The sequence below is a fragment of the Apium graveolens genome, chromosome 4 (assembly GCF_009905375.1).
Source record: "Apium graveolens cultivar Ventura chromosome 4, ASM990537v1, whole genome shotgun sequence".
Classification (NCBI taxonomy): domain Eukaryota; kingdom Viridiplantae; phylum Streptophyta; class Magnoliopsida; order Apiales; family Apiaceae; genus Apium; species Apium graveolens.
The window spans coordinates 61528475-61534474 of record NC_133650.1 but is presented as its reverse complement, the minus strand read 5'-3'; positions in this window follow the sequence as shown (position 1 = coordinate 61534474).

The window sequence follows — 6000 nt, the reverse complement described above, 5'->3', positions numbered from 1 at the left end:
ATGACAAACCTCTATAGTTCAGAGGTAGATTCCAAGCCAGATATTTTATGGCAATAAATTTTTTTTTTACGAATATACAATTCTCTTCAGTTCGTTCTTTTCTCTTCTTTTCATTTCATGTAAGCTGAGAAGAACAACCCTTCCAAAAGGGGAGGTATTGCCGAATGACTATCTATCTGTGTGATAGAAGCCTAGTAGGATACCACATGTTGTTTAATTGCTTGTCAAGTACTAAAGGCTGGCCACCTTCTCTACTAACTATGCGATATAACAAGTGTTCATGATCATAGTGATCTCTCAACAAATTCCTTTACTTCTATATGATTGATCAAACTTTGGGAAATAGAAACAGCTGAAAAAGGAGTAGTAAAGTTATGGTGGTATTCGGAATGGAAACACATTCGTGATACTAAGGTTGACGTGGTTATTAAAAGGTTATAGAACGCTAATGAGCAAAAGTATAACCAGTATAATATTAGGAACGGAAGGTAGTAGCGATTACGAACTGGAAAAGAATGGGTATTGAGAAGCAAAAGCTCTAATGCTAAAAGCTATAATGAGAGTCTGTGCAATAGACTTGAAAGAAATTGGAATGATCACTTAACACGGATTGAGTTTTCTTACAACAATAGATCATATGTCATTATCGAGATGTCGCCTTATGAGATCCTTGAGGGAAGACAATGTCGATCTCCCTTATGTTAGGATGAAGTTATAGAGCGCAAGATGCTCGGACCCGCAGTAGTCCAAAGGACCAAGGATATAATAGATCTAATCAGAGGACGGCTGGGAGTAGCTCAAGATGGACATAAGAAGTATGCTGATTTGACAAATGAAAGGACAAAGAGTATGAAGGAGGGAACCTTGTATTGTTAAAAGTATTCCCTTAAAAAGGAATTGATGAGGGTTGGAAAGAAAGGAAAGTTTAAGTCCACGAATTGTTGGACCCTTGGATATATTAAGACGTATTGGGAAGGATAGCATATGAGCTAGCCCTACCCCCGAACATGTAGCAAGTTCATAACGTGTTCCACGTATCAATTTTAAGGAAGTGTAATTCGGATGCCAGAAATATAGGGGCATATGAGCGCATAGACATGCAACCTGACGTAACCTATATGGAGCAACCAGGAAGAATTATAAAGTGAAAAGGAACAAGTGCTTAGGAGAAGGGTTATCAAACTATTCAGAGTTTGATGGAAGAACCACAATGTGGGAAAATTTACTCGAGAGTTAGAAAGTGCAATGTTAAGAGAGTATCCCTATTCATTTTCTATCTGATTCCAGGACGGAATCCTTTTAAGGAGGGGAGAATGTAATAACCCCAATTTTTGGAATTTTTGAAACCCTTATGAATAGTGTTATGCTGAATAAGAAAACTTTTCATGCCACACTATGTAGGCGTTCTTTTATTGATCTTCTGGGATATTATTAGTACTCTATGTGGTATATAAGTGTATGTAAAGATCGTCAGAATCCAAATTTGAACCTTTTGATTTTTCCCGAGAATCCACCAGATACCGAAAGAATTGAGTATAAGGTAACATGATTGAAAGGATTAAAATTCAAGGATTATAAGAGAGGATCATAAAAGGAATATAATGTATTGAGAAAGGTTAAGGGAACCCAAGTAATAAAATCCCGGGTATGATCCCTCAAACGATAAACGAGAACGAAAGTTAAGCGAACCGTATAACAGATCAGCGGTCATTAGGCAAGCAATTAAGAGTTAATCAAGGAGGTTAGGGATGATGATGTCATCAAACCAACAAGATAACATAGGAAAGGTGACATAAGCATGCCATAAGGGAAGGAGGTGTGGTTGATTTATAACCACACAAATTTTTTTCATGGTTAAAAATGATTAAAGCAAAACAAAAGTCAACCAACCAAGGCAAATCAAAACAAATCACAAAAAAACACAAAACACTCCATTTCTTCATCAAGCTCTCGGCTTTTTCATGGAAAATCAAGGGAAATTTTTCAAAACTTAAGCTACACACCTTCATAATTCAAGAGGTTTGTTTCTTTAGCTCCTATAATTCATAACTTAGATGAGCCATAAGTTTAAGCTCAAGATTCCATGATTATCATAGCTAATCAATTCATCAAAGTTCTTTGTGAATAGTGTTTTTCAAGAACTTGAAATTTTGATCTTGTGTTTTTGTTTAGATATAGCTTTGGTAAGGATTTTCAAGGGTGATTCCAAGCTCCCTAGTACTTTTACTCACCAAGGAAGGTATAATCTCATACCCTTGCCCTACTTTTGTATAAATTAGAGTTAGTATGTTTGGTATGGTTCATGAGAGGCATGGTTATTGTGTATTTAGATATTGGTTGGTTTTGTGATGTGTTTGGAGTTGTAAATCTTGTTAATTAGTTAAAGAACTTAAGTAAAGCTTTTAGTTCATGTGGGGAATAAGTATAAATTGTTAATGTTGCGTTGTTGGGGCTGTTATGATGTAGTATGGATGGAGTTTTTATTGGGTTGTGATTGTGGATTGATTGTGGGTTGAATTGGAGTGTTTTAAATTTGGGTAATCGCGTAAACATAGCCGTCGTAATGTCCAATTTACTTTAGGCTGTTTTTGTTCTTAACATTAGGACCCTTGAACTCACTGCTAGGTTTTGACCATTGCCATGATTAGATAGTTCATGTTACGAGCTTCGTTTTGATATGTAGTTCGTTTGATTCCGATGTACGGTTTAGGAGAAATGACCGTTTTAAGTAACGGCGTTTCGCGACCGAACCATTACCCCTCGCCTTACTTTGAAACCTTGGTTAAGGACCTTAAATGACTAATTGGGGTAAGAAACAATTATGTAAAGTGGATTAGGCAGTTGGTAAGGTACTCACGAAAGAATCGCCTTAAAACCCTTAATGGTTAATTTATTAAAAATGGTGGAGCCGAGGGTACTCGAGCGACTTAAGTTAATCGTTAAGTGCGAAAGCAAACGTTAGGACTCTAAATGGTTAAAGTCTAGTTTCTTAAGCGACCGGGGTTTAATTCCGACTTATGTTGTTATTCATAGGTTATCGGACCCACTCTAAGCTTAAGTCTATCCGGGAGCACTCAGGCAAGTTTTCTACCCGTTATACTGTTGTTGTGATGTATATGTGTATATGCATTATCTTGTGATAGATGCATGATTGTTATTAGCAAATTCTTGCGATATATTGGAGTATGTGATATGGTATATATGCATGTCTATTTCGTAATCTTGATATATATTTGTTGGTTCAAATGCTTAATAGTTGCATAATACCTATGCTAGAGCTAAGCAATGGTTGCGTATACCCTTAGTATAGGGGACCCAAAGGTGAACATTTTCTAAAACCGGGAGTCGATGTTCCCGAGTATAATATATATATATATATATATATTTATTTATTTATTTATATATATATATATATATTGATATAGTTTTCAAAACTATTAATCGAATAAGGTTTATTCGATAACCTTATTTTATTTATTTAATGAATATTATTTTGAATATTCAGTCAAGGGCTTATGACTCCGTTTATTTTATTAATGAATATTATTTTGAATATTCATTCGAGGGCTTATGACTCCCTTTATTTTATTAATGAATATTATTTTGAATATTCATTCGAGGGCTTATGACTCGCTTATTTTTATTAAATAATATTCTTTATTTTGTTAAAGAATAATGTTTCGATAATCAAACTTACTTTTGATTATTCAAATAAAGATAGTACTTTCGTATAAGTATATCTTTGGTTATTTAATATTCATTTCAAGTATGAGTTTTAACACTTCTACTTCGATTATTTTTATAAGGATTATCTTTATGAGAATATTATTTAAATAATAATATTCAGATATTTCTAATATATTGGGACTGATTTGCTTTAATAAATCAGCAGTACTCCAAACATTCTTAAAAATGTTTTCGAGTCTTCAAAATGATTTCTAAAAGTTAGGGCGGATCCCAAAACTCATTCTTTTATATTTAAGATCCTCCTTTTGAAGGGGATTTAAATACTTGCTCAAAACCTTGGGGATCCGGCTCTGTGGTGTATTTTACATTCGCAACGTGGTTGCTGTTTTGAGAAAACAATTTGATTACTTGCCCAACGTTCGGGAAGTAAGTCCATCTAATTGAGTCGGCATAAGCGACAGGCTGGGGTACGGTCTATCAAAGTGTAAGTGGCTGGGTGGTAGTCCATCAACGCGTAAGAGGTCGGGTGGTGGTCTAGCACAAGGTCCTTATGTGGCCAGGGTGATGACCAGTGGGGGATTCATCCATCTACTAGTAGAAAAGGTTACTTATTGGTATCTTTGCCTGATCAGCAAGATATCAGGTTTATGCCAAGGTTTTCTCCTTTCCAAAATTCATTGGATATTGCAACTCTGTTTATAATTTTCATAACAGAGGTTTTCAAGGAGTGTATGAAATGTATATATATATAGGTGAATATATATATCGGGACTTAATGAAGTATCTCGTAACTTCATTATTTATAATGATATTTCAAGGATTGAATCTATTCAAGTCTTATCTTGTAGTCTCATCTGGGTGATGAACTTTTGAAACTGATTATAACTTGAACGGTGGTAGTTCAAGTAGTATTCGGATATAAGTATATTGGAGTATCTTGTAACTTCATCTTTTAAACTTATATCTAGTAAATGATTATCTTGTGCATGTCAAAGATTTTCGGAAAAACGTTGAGACAAGGTTAGATATATGAAATCACCTTGCAACGATAGTTTTATACAGTTATAAACTGGAACTCTGTGTATATTATGCATGGAAGAGGACTTCCAAGATTTTGAAAAGTATATATATACATATATACTAAATATTTTGCGACTTGGTCGCGTTAAGATATCAGCTTGGTTCATTTCTTCTTGACCAAGACTTTCATGAGTACTATGAGAATGCTCATATATAGTTAATCATTATACATATTATTTTGGTGGGCTTGTTGCTCACCCTTGCTTTCTTCTTTCATCACACAACAACAGATAGAAAAGATGAACAGGACCAAGCTCCCAATTCGCGAGCGGATAGGAAACGTTCCGCAGTTTCCTATAGGCGTTGATGTCGCTGTAGCTGAGGTAGGAACTACCAATAGGCTAGGCTTTCAACTTTTGATATACCAGACTTATATATCTTTATCAATTATAATAATGGCAAAGAAATGTAAATCTATTCAGAAACCCTTTTAAGGTGTAATGGCATATAATTTTGGAATAAAATGACTCGTGTTATTTTTTTGGATATTCATCTCTGAGACTATAACTTGTGGTGTGTGTGTTTATTGTGGGGTCACCGTACAGAGTAGTTGATTATTTATTAAGATTGGGTATTATTAAGGAAAATGGAACTCGTGACAACCCGGATCCCCGACCCCGGATTTGGGGGTGTTACAGAATTGATATCACGACTATACGTACCAAATGAGTGTATGTAAACGCTATTAGTTTTCGAAGAAAATGAACTTTGAAAAATGACCGTAATTACGACTTATCAAGGATTACGGGAATCACAATATAATTACGAGATTAAAATCCTATGGATTTATATTCAAGTAGGATAAATAAAAATATAAGGAATAAATACAAAAAGAATTACGTTGCGAACCATTTACGAATAAGTATTGCGGAGAACGTTTAAGTAATCTAGCGAACGCGTAAACGATTAATTAAACGTAACGCACTAACTAAACCATGGTAAGGAAGTAACCATGGTTACTTCATCAAATAGTGAGCTAACCCTAGGATGACCAAGCTAGCTAGAAAATAGTGTGCTAAGGAGCTAACCTTGTAGTTTAGCTTGTAAGCTAGCAAGCTACAAAGATATGTCCATGGATTCGAAGACAAGGAATAAACCTAAGGCTATCCTAGGAAGAATAAAGATCAAATTGCAAAGATATCAAGTCACCTTCCAAGAAGCAACCTAAAAATCATCCAAGAGAAGCAACCAAGTGCTATAAATACCCCCCCCCCTCACAAAGCTCCCATTCGG